The 12,211-nt window shown below is 41.3% G+C and overlaps 1 non-coding gene across 1 annotated transcript; it reads left to right on the plus strand.

The window, feature by feature from the left end:
• Positions 1-11,666: 11,666 nt before the first annotated feature.
• Trnaa-cgc (transfer RNA alanine (anticodon CGC)) lies at positions 11,667-11,739 on the plus strand. Its single transcript has one exon. It is a non-coding gene; the product is annotated as a tRNA-Ala (tRNA).
• Positions 11,740-12,211: the final 472 nt, after the last annotated feature.

A 12,211-nucleotide genomic window follows, 5' to 3' on the forward strand; every position in this document is an offset into this window, starting at 1 on the left:
GTTTCCAGTTCTGTAACGGAATAATTTCGTTCAGCAGGCGACAGAATGCGACTTGCAAATGCGATGTTTTTGATTACTGTAGAACCATCTTCTTCGATTTCCTGGAAAATATGTACGCCTAAAGCAGTGTTAGAACTGTCGGTGGCAATGGAAAAATTTCTGGTAAGATCTGGGTGCGATAAAAGTGGTGCATTCAACAGAGCACGTTTCAGGTTCGCAAATTCAGAATGTGCTTGCATATCCCAAGACCAAATACTGTTTTTACCTGTTAATTGGCATAATCTAGGTGTATCTAAAGCAGAGTGATGAATAAATTTACGAAAAAAGTTAATTAATCCCAAAAAACTGCGTAATTGTTTCTTCGTCGTAGGAACAGTAATGTCACGTAGAGCTTGAAGTTGTTCCGGATCAGGCGCAATGCCTTCTGCTGAAATTACGTGTCCAAGAAATTTTATAGAAGTTTTACCAAAATGCGATTTTCTGAGATTAACTGTGAGTCCTTGTGCACGAAAAGTTTGCAACAGTCGTTCTAGAATCATATTGTGTTCACGCCAGTTAGCTTCTGCGATAAGAATGTCGTCTGCGTACGTCGTAATTCTGTCTTTAAGTTCTGTCGGAAGTATTGTGTTCAAACCGCGAATAAAAGCTGCAGAAGAAATAGTTAGGCCGAATGGTAATTTGCAAAATTGATAAGTCGCCAAAACAGAGAAAAGCTGTATATTTTCTGCAATTCGGATGAAGTTGAATTTGCCAAAATCCCGATTTCAAATCTAATGTAGAATAAATAGCTGTACCGTGAAATTTCTGTAGTAGTTCTTCTAATGTCTGTGGTCGATCTGTTTCATTAATAATAATGTCATTAATGTGACGTGAATCAAGTACAAGGCGAAGTGAGCCATCTTTTTTCTTAACAATATGTAGCGGGTTTATGTACGGACTAACTGCTGGTTCTATAATACCTTGGTCAACCATATCCTGCAACTCTTTCTTAACTGGTTCTCTGTGGATATATGGAATGGGATAATGCTTTGCTTTAAATGTGTCGTGCTGTTTGACTTGAAATTCGTACATAAATCCGGACATAGTACCAGGAATGTTGTCAAAAACTGGAGCTTGCTGTAAAAGAATTTTGTGTAATTGCGTTCGTTCGTCATCTGTATTTGCACTGCTTTGTTTAACTTTATCGGAAATCAACTGCATAACGTCGTAGTCAGCTTCGTCTGGAGTGTTATAGTTATGTACGTACGTATCCGTGAGCAATGTGGAATTACAGTCTATGTTACGTGTTGCGGAAATGACCTCTGTGCGGTTAATTGTTTGTTCTTCTGCAGATAGTGAGTGCTGAAATTCTAAACCCAATTGCACACTTTCATCTTTTAACATTAAATAGGAATTCTGAAAATCAACCACTGCATCGTGTTGTACGAGAAAATTAGTGCCTAAAATTACGTCTGTTGTCAATAAAGGAACAATCCAAAAATTTGAGTGAAAGGTGTGACCTGCAATTCAAAATTATAAATGCGTCTGTAATTTAACGTCTACTCCTTTACTCGATACTGCTCCTTTTACTTTCGTTTTGCCTAAAGGTAATGTGGGATAGGTGTTCTCTTTGTTACACTCGTTAAAAGTTTCTTCATTTATTACTGACATAGGTGATCCGGAATCGATTACTGCTGAAAATTTCGATGAACCAATTTTAATTTCGAAGACAGGATGTGAAATGGTTTTTTGAACAACTGGTTTTTCCTGCAAAAGAGTGTCTCGGATGTCGTCGAAAGTAATAACATTTTCATGAACAACATTTTGCGTGTCAAAAGTAGTGCTTGTGTTACTTGAAGATGCTATCTTTACTGTATCTAGTCAAATTCTATCTGACGTGTTACTATTGTCAGGACGATTCTGTGGCATTTCGACTATTTGAACTGTTCTACTATTTCTTCCAGACGTATTACGTTCTGGATGATACCTACTATCGGGTTCATTCATGAGAATATGTTGTTGCTGATCATTTTGCTGCTCGTAAGACCTACTGTTATTAAACGTACGCTGATAATTGTGCTCATTGTTTTTACGTCTGTCGTGATAGTCATTCCTATACGGTGCATTGCGATAGGAATTGAAATACTGTCTTCTCTGTACGTAGTTATTTTCTTGCTGCCGTGCGTTACAATTTGTTGTACCTGGGACTTGACGTGCACGCGGCGAAACATTAAAGCCTGGTTGACCTTGTGCATTCCATTGTTGGTTAGGTATGCTAACCGGCTGACTTTCATGCTGTTGTGGTGGAAAACGTCTATTGTTACTAAAATGTGGTTCCTGTTGCTCATAATTTTGACGATACCGATAATTAAAATTTTGCCTGCTATCAAAGTTCTGATGGTTGTCGTTCCTAAAGCGTCTGTTACCTTTACTATTAAAACTACGTGCTTGCCCGTAATTACTGTAGGTTTGCTGGCCTTGGTTGTTATATGAAAAATTTTTGTTTACGAAAGAATAATCAGATTGCTGCACTTCTAAAAGCTGCAGCAGATCCCTGAATGCCGAAATATTTTCTTTTTGCTGTCCTGTTAAAAGTGACACTCTTAATGATCGTGGTAATTTAGAAATACATAATTGAATAAGTGCAGATTCACTGTACGGTTCACTTAGGTACTGGTTTTGTTGCACCATGTGCTCAAAAAATTGCGTCACACTGGGAAAATTCGAGTTCTCATAATTTGGCAAACTAATTAGTTGATCTTTAATTCCGCGCTGTGTCGTCTTCGACCAATACGTTGACAGAAAGGCATTCTGAAACTCTTCTACCGATTAACATTGCCTCGCGATCGGTCTCATACGAGTTGCCGGTTCGCCTTCCAAAAAACTGCAAATAAATTCAAGTTTGTGTGTTACGGGCCAAGTCGGTGGAAAAGCAAAGCTAAATTGTTGAATCCAATCCAGTGGGTGAATCTGTGTTCCGTTATTCTTAAACACTTTAAATTTTCTAACTGACAGAAAATGTTTGTAATCAAAATTATCGTCTCTATGTGATGGAACAGGTTCAGGATTGTAAGAGAATCTGTTGAACTGTGGTTGTTCGGAATCTAAGTCCCGTACTCTCTGTAGATTACCCAAATTATACGCGCTGCGTGAGTCCGTCAAATGTTCGAAAAGTGGCGCCTGCTGTGATGTGTTATTAACTGAAATATTTTTCATCTCTGTTACTTCTTGCTGTAAGCTTGACAATTTTCTACGCAACGTGTTATTAGATGAATCAATCTCATTAATTGTCTGCTGTAAATTTTGAAATTCAGGTGTTTGATTAAATGAAACCGGTGCAGTATCGTCTGATTTATTGTCATTATTACTTTCAATAGCATCAATACGACTGGCCAATTCATCATATTTTTCAGTCAGTATTTTTGCCTGATCATCGGTTTTAGAATCGGAGGCATTAATCTGTTTTTGCAACTTACGTGTAGTTTCGTTCAGTTTTTTAACGTCAGCTTTGACGACATCGGAATCCTGTGTTAGTTCTAATTGTTCGAGTCTGTCGGTCACTGTTTGAAAATCTGTTGTGTAGGTGTCTGTTTTCGATTTAAGGTCAGAAATCTCATCACGTAATTCTGTGTTCGACTGTTTGATGGTATTAATTTCGTCGGACACTGTGGCAATATTATTGTCTACATATGTTTTTGCTTTCGCAAACATTTTACGTTTGTCTTCTTGTCTCTGTGCAATGATTGTTTCCATTACTTGACGTTTTACTTTATTTTGATCCTGAATAAATTAACGGAAACGCGTATCACTGTTTTGTATGTGAAAACTAAGACGTTCGTTAATTTGAGTGTTCTGTTGTTCGAATTTCGCGTATATCTTTGCATCCATTGTGCTCGAAAGTTCTACCGTCATTGCTTTAAACTCGTTGCGTAATTGTGTAGCTTTTTCAGAGCATTGTTTACCGACTGCGCTAATTTCTTCTCTAAGTGTTTCTGTTGTAACAGTTTGCATATCCCTTAATTCTTGAGCAACATATCTAATTTCTTCGCTACTTTTCTTTGAACAAGCCTCAATTTCCTCGCGTAACTGTTCCTTAGTGTCATGGCACTGCGCGGCAACGGCTCTAATTTGTTCACTAAGCTGCCTGGAATTGTTGTCTAATTTTTCATTAAGCTTGTCTTGTTTTTCGTTCTGTTGTTTGACCTGTTCACTAAGTTGTTTGAGATTTTCGTCATTGTTGTCTAATTTTTCACTAATTTCATCAATTTTATCAAATTTTTTGTTCTGTTCACTAAATTGTTGTTTGAGATCCTCACTTTGTTTTTCATTCTGTTGTTTGAAATTTTCATTAAGTTGTTATAGCAATATTGCCATAATTTGATCCAACCCATTATTACCTACTCTATTCACTGTGCTGTTTAATGGTGGATCTGGAATTGTCTCGCTTTCTGTAACCATTTGGTTATTCTGAGATTTACAAAAAGGTTTGCCACTCGAATGTACATTGTCAGTCACTATTTCGGAATTAAATAAATCCGTCGTACTTTCCGTACACTGTCCATTCTCATTAGAAAAATTTGCCTGTACTTTATTTGAATTTTCCAAACCGGGTGTGTTAAGCTGGGCAGCGCTCATTACAAAAGGGCGCCCCGCGTCATCGATTGTCGTCAAATCAACAGAAGACACAATCGAGTTCGTTTGTTCATCATTAAGGTCTACATCATTATTAATGGTTGGAACGCACTGATTGTCAGTGAACGCAGGATTGTCATCATTATACTGCATGTCACAAGTACTATCGGTGAAGTTGTTTAAGTCGGTAAATTCATTCATAATACCTCGCGATACACTATTCATAGTCTTTCGCGGCATTTTTACAGTAGTCACAATTATTCACAAATAAAATAAACACAATGCAAAAACAACAAACAAAAATACAACAGAGCAACGAATTGCCGATGATCTGAGGAAAGGAAGTCACAAAATTAGTAAAAGCGTTGCGCCAAATGCTAATTATATTTAAGCAAATAAGAGCAGATATCTGACTGTTTTTCAAAAGATTCTCAACGAAATACGATCCTGGCAGGGTCGCCAAGTGTAACCTCCCCACAAAAAATTTAAAAGGTCAATATTTAAAAATGCAAATGGACATAGAGCTAAGTGTAACCTCCCCAGAGAAATTTTAAACACAATAATTGAATGTTAACCAGAATAGAACCTAATGCAACCTTCCAACAAATAAATTTAATGACAATGACAATTAAATAAAAACTAGCTATCTGACCCAAGTATAAGTTTCTCACAAAAAAATGAAAGTCAATTCAGTGATAATAAAATCTCAGTGACAATGAAAACACAAATAGACCGAAATGTCGATCTTAGGCCCTGTGCAATAATTAAACTCAAAGTCTTACCTCAGTAAAACTGCATCTGCTCTTATTTTTTGCCATAGCTTGGAGGAAATTCATTGCAAAAATTTTGAATTTAAGGGAAACTTTTCTTTAAGGAAATGGAAGGCAAATATTCTTTCAAAAAAGGATTCTTTGTTAAAGTGCTTGGTTTGAAAACAAAATTATTATTGGGGCGATTCATGAACAAATTAGTTACAATTACAATACATTATTAGCTGAGCGCAATGCTGCTTCTTTACCTTATTAAAAAAATATACCTCGTCCTGAATCTTGACCAGAGTGCCATGTCGACGCCCGCCGACTGCTCACACACAACTGAACTCTCTCGCAACTAGACCGCAACTACGTCATCTCGGACGCGCTACTACTTCCCAACTGCTAACTCGCAACAGAACTCTCTTGTAACTCGATCGCAAATGGACCGCAACTGAACTGAACTGTCGCGCGACTGCTACTCTCTCGCAACAGAACTGACTACATGCTCTCTGGTCAGAGATTCTGTGGCTCGCCATCGCTGCCTATGAAACGTACGCGTTTCACCACTCTGGTACCGACTCACCCCATGACGTCACGACAGCTCTCCCCCTAACTTGGACAATGCTCTTCCCCTCAACAACACGTCGAACTCCTAATAACTCTGCACACGAGAAGGAGAAAGAGACGCAGTTGATAAGTATCTGAGGAAGGAGAAATAAAAATCCGTATTCGTATAATAATAGTAATAAATTCTGAGTACTTACAAGTAAAACTGTTGTTGTGTTCATTACTGGAATACACTTCCAACAACTCATCATCAGTGGGGATGTTTGTCATTAAGGGCATATCCAGCATGGGTACTAGAGGAGGTGTATGACGTCGGCAGGGGAATGTGTCTGAAAGAATACGGACAAACCCAAACGAAAACACAGGTGCAAAAGAACTAGTAGCTGGTGCTCGTGTCTAAACACCGATATTCGCATTGAGAACGTCTACAAACTAGAGCATCCCAAAAATAACAAACAAAAAATTTAATACTGTAGAATAAGCGATATCTGCCTCTGAACAATCGAAGTCGTTCCCCAGAGATCATCATCATCGTCATCATCATTATCAGCTGCTGGGTTCAGATCCCACAGCGAGTAACGCCTGCTCACACCTAGAAAAGAAGGAGTAGAACCCATAAGAATCACTTACACTACTAGCCATTAAAATTGCTACACCAAGAAGAAATGCAGATGATAAACGGGTATTCATTGGACAAATATTTTATTCTAGAACTAGAGTGACAGTGACATTCTAGGCAGTGATTACATTTTCATGGAATTTCGGTGCATAGATCCTGAGAAATCAGTACCCAGAACAACCACCTCTGGCCGTAATAACGGCCTTGATACGTCTGGGCATTGAGTCAAACAGAGCTTTGATGGCTTGTACAGGTACAGCTGCCCATGCAGCCTCAACACGATACCACAGTTCATCAAGAGTAGTGACTGGCGTATTGTGACGAGCCAGTTGCTCGGCCACCATTGACCAGACGTTTTCAATTGGTGATAGATCTGGAGAATGTGCTGGCCAGGGCAGCAGTCCAACATTTTCTGTATCCAGAAAGGCCCGTACAGGACCTGCAACATGCGGTCGTGCATTATCCTGCTGAAATGTAGGATTTCGCAGAGAGAGGGTAGAGCCACGGGTCGTAAGACATCTGCAATGTAACGTCCACTGTTCAAAGTGCCGTCATTGTGAACAAGAGGTGACCGAGACGTGTAACCAATGGCACCCCATACCATCACGCCGAGTGATACGCCAGTATGGCGATGACGAATACACGCTTCCAATGTGCGTTCACCGCGATGACGCCAAACACGGATGCGACCATCATGATTCTCTAAACAGAACCTGGATTCATCCGAAAAAATGACGTTTTGCCATTCGTGCACCCAGGTTCGTCGTTAAGTACACCATAGCAGGCGCTCCTGTCTGTGATGCAGCGTCAAGGATAACCGCAGCCACAGTCTCCAAGCTGATAGTCCATGCTGCTGCAAGCGTCGTCGATCTCTACGTGCAGATGGTTGTTGTATTGCAAACGTCCCCATCTGTTGACTCAGGGATCGAGACGTGGCTGCACGATCCGTTACAGCCATGCGGATAAGATGCCTATCTCGACTGCTAGTGATACGGGGCACTTTGGATCCAGCACGGCGTTCCGTAGTACCTTCCTGAACCCACCTTTTCAATATTCTGCTAACAGTCATTGGATCTCAACCAAAACGAGCAGCAATGTCGCGATACGATAAACCGCAATCGCGATAGGCTACAATCCGACCTTTATCAAAGTCGGAGACGTGATGGTACGCATTTCTCCTCCTTACACGAGGCATCATATCAACGTTTCACCAGGCAACGCCGGTCAACTGCTGTTTGTGTATGAGAAATCTGTCGGAAAATTTCCTCATGTCAGCACGTTGTAGGTGTCGCCACCGGCGCCAACATTCTGTGAATGCTCTGAAAAGCTAATCATTTGCATATCACAGCATCTTCTTCCTGTCGGTTAAATTTCGCGCCTGTAGCACGTCATGTTCGTGGTGTAGCAATTTTAATGGCCAGTAGTGTATAAACAAAAACAGTATAGAAAATATGTATAGTTGCTTTCATCCTCAGCCAAGGTGACCATGATGAATGACATCACACCGTCGTCGGTAAACAGTGACAGCAGTGCGGCGTCATCATTGTTATCCAACGTGCGTGGCCACGACTGCAGTCACCATCGTCGTCACGGATACCGCACGAGCGCTTGGCTCAGATATCAGGGCTGGCTGGCAGTCGGAGCGAGAGAGAGACTCGGGTCGCCCTCCGCAGGGCTGTTTACAAAACCCTTCAGCCACGCAGCGTGCGCTGATCAGCAATTCAAGTCGCAATCCATCACGCTTCTTCTCTCCCCACTAACACTACTTACACATAGCGCATTGCGACAGTGCCCAGCGTGTTGGTACACATTTGAACATGTCCCTCACAACTTGCTACTACTCTCATTACTTACCAAGCGTGGACGCAAGGCAGCAGAAACGGGTTTATTTCTCGTAAGAAAAGAACTTCCACATATTAAACGAGTGGGATTGTGCTGTGACAGAAATGCACGAAATGGAATATTCTGGCTACAAGTAGCTGCTGATCGGTTACGTTTTGAGTGACACATTGCAGAAACTTGGGAAATCATCTCGACAGTTCTCCAAAAAGAGTGTAGATGTCGCCTGGTAAATAAACATAGCTGACAAAAGAACTGTAAAAAATGAGCTCGGGAGTATCTAAATAAGTAGAAAATTTTATTAAGAAAATAATATTTGCACATATCTGCAGCACAAGTAAATCCGTTTTTCTCTCCAGCACCGTACACTTGCCTAAGGTGTCTCACTGACATACAGTTGAATGATTCCAAATTCAGGATGGCAGTGTTCTTGAAAATATCCCACATTCATACCACCACCTCACGACCTTTGACTGCATGACGCTCTCTCTGTGATCACAGTTTCGGACTGATGTCAGCATATCCTCACAGGTCATTCCTGTATCGTGGCGGCTACTGCGATAGTGGAATCGAGTCAATCACGCTACTGTCTTCCAAGACATGTCACACTTTATTGTTCTGAGCAGCTGGGCGGAAGTGACAACTGTGTAGAAACTTGTCGAAACACAGACTGAGTCGATGCGTGTGACAACAGCTACACCTTTAATCATCTTTAAACATGAAGCGGCCGCACCCGTCGTGGAGGCCTCGCCCGTGAGCAACAATGTTGTACCAGGAGACGGGCAGCTTGGACCCTGGCAAGCAGGTCTTCAGCTGTATCTACAGGTGTTTCGTACATAACCTCAGAGAATGAGGTCTAGGGTTGTAAGATTCAGTGATCCCAATGGCCATCAGAGAGGACCCCCCCCTTTCCAGTCCTCCAATGAGTGTGAGTATTCTTCAGGTGCTTGCAAACATTAACATCAAAGTGGAATGATCTTGGATAATGCCCTAAAATACCTTGACTGAGAATCTTTGCTGTTGGCCTCCGATATGGGTGGCGTGGGTGTTGTCCTCATTCTAGATCTACCTGTTTGGCTTTTGAAAACAACATCACGCTTGAATGAGGCCTCATCCACAAACAATACGAACTGTATGAAGTTGGACAGTACAGCGCTGTGAACGATACTGGATTGACACAAGCAGACATAGGGCTCAAAATCCGTTCGTCGCAGTGCTTGCACATTTCATCTTTGATTACTCATTGTGCGCTGTACACAGCAACACACCTCACCATGAACACGACACAAGCTATCTGATGCAATGGACAGCTGACAGCAGGGTCAGTGGTGTGTTTGCGGCACAGGTTAATGCGCCACTGCGATGCTTGAGTGCTACGAGCCTAGTTGTGCACAGTAGGTCCGTTTGGTGGTCAGGTGTGTACACTGTTTATCAGATGCTACTGTTCGAGAGCACAACGGACACCCGAGATCTTTGCCAGAGTGTGAAGAACTGCAGGCATCATTGCAATACATGCATTCATTCAGACTGACAGTCGTTGCTTTGAAGAATTACTATGAGCTACATTGTTGTTAGGTGGTGTATGCTGTGTATGTCCTTAACACAATAAATATGCACTTTCGAGTATTGGTTCCCTATCTCAATATAATCTATTGCTGTGTATGTCCTTAACACAATAAATATGCACTTTCGAATATTGGTTCCCTATCTCAATATAATCTATTGCGGAACCACTGTCACCTGTTTCAGTGTGACCCAAAAGGATTGGAGACTCCACGTACAGAGAACAAGAGCAGTTCTGTCCCACTTCCTTCAGACACTCCCGACGGCACCCATGTCTGTGGTGAGAACTCACCTTCCAGAACAACATACTGGGTGATGCTAGGGTAGATAGAAGAAAGGAAAACAGAATGGGAGAGTGCGAGAGGGACTCACGCACTAAGGGTTCTGTACAAACTCCCCATCCTGGAAATCGAGATTCCCAATGATTTTTGCCTGTTATCGAGACTCTGTAACTTTACTGGCAAGATACTGGTCCCAGGAATACCAAGATCGATTCAGAAATTCTATGTTATTTCCTCAGCCCAGCCCAAACAAACAAGAACAAGCAAGCAGAGGACTTTAGTTTATGTATGTTGGGAGAGAAGATTTAATAACACATTTCTGTGTACGTACTAAATCATGAATACAACATACATTTTATGTTTGGATTCAGTAATGTTCGTATGTTATACTTTCAAGAGGTCATGAATACAATGTATGTCCAAATCGAAAACGAAATTTTTATGTGATATAATTACAAGTTAACAAGTTTCAGATTTTTTGCTTTACTAGTACCGGAAAACTTAGTTGTTGCCAAATCTCACGAATCCAAGTCAATGGAGAGCACCATATAGGTTTCGATGAGTGAGTTTTCGATTATCAAAACACGAGACATAAACGGCCCTATCTGTTGACTGGAGTCAGTTATAAGCTTACAGTTTTTACGCCGCCAAGGGTCGATATACCTTTGTATGTGACATAATTTGAACATGATACCCAGAACTTATCCAGAGAAAAAGATTCCTAAGAGATGGACAGACAAATAGACAGACTGTTAAAAAATAATACGAAAAGTATTTTCTAGAGTTATACAGTTACCAATTACGGATTTTAAGATTTTGTCCTTTATTTGCACTGTGAAATCTGGCTTCTTCCAAAATGTCATGATTCTAAATCAACAGGCAGCACCTTATGGATTTTTGTGAGTGATTTTTCAAGTATGAAAATGGCTCTGAGCACTATGGGACTCAACTGCTGAGGTCATTAGTCCCCTAGAACTTGGAACTAGTTAAACCTAACTAACCTAAGGACATCACAAACATCCATGCCCGAGGCAGGATTCGAATCTGCGACCGTAGCGGTCTTGCGGCTCCAGACTGCAGCGCCTTTAACCGCACGGCCACTTCGGCCGGCCCACGTATGAAAATATGTAATTTAAATGGCCATATATTTATTGCCGTGATTTAGAAGCCTACAATTTGTACAACGCCAAAGTAGCATAGACCTTAATATGTGATATAAATGTGAACTTCGTACCCGGAAATGGTCCAGAAAAAATGATCTTAACACTCGGACAGTCAATACATTCCTTCAAATCTGCAATATTCGAGACGTGTTCAGATACAGACGACATCGTGTTAGATGACGAGCAACAAATGCAAATTTTCGGCAAAAGCGATCAGCCAGGCAATACACAAACGATACAAAAAATTTTGAGTCAAACTGACATACCGAGCGAGGTGGCGCAGTGGTTAGCACACTGGACTCGCATTCGGGAGGACGACGGTTCAATCCCGTCTCCTGCCATCCTGATTTAGGTTTTCCGTGATTTCCCTAAATCGTTTCAGGCAAATTCCGGGATGGTTCCTTTGAAAGGGCACGGCCGATTTCCTTCCCCATCCTTCCCTAACCGGAGCTTGTGCTCCGTCTCTAATGACCTCGTTGTCGACGGGACGTTAAACAACACACTAACTAACAAACTGACATTTCCCGTGTGCACAACTAACTCAGATAATGTTTCAGATATGGAGCGGCTGATGTCTATCGTTGAGTTTGTGGAAGGTCATAACATGTGTTCAGGTTTCTCACAGCGTTGGTAACGAGTAGGATTTTGACGGATTTGTCAACAGTCTGGGCATTCTATTTTCGAAAATCGTTCAAAAGTTTGAATAGAATCTCCTCAGAGTTCCAGCCACGCCATGTGGCTTTACACATAGGAACTCGACGCTGCTGGCAGCTCCAGAACATTTCAGTTGGATACATCGTCACGGGAGTATAC

Source organism: Schistocerca nitens, chromosome 11 (assembly GCF_023898315.1).
Source record: "Schistocerca nitens isolate TAMUIC-IGC-003100 chromosome 11, iqSchNite1.1, whole genome shotgun sequence".
NCBI lineage: Eukaryota > Metazoa > Arthropoda > Insecta > Orthoptera > Acrididae > Schistocerca > Schistocerca nitens.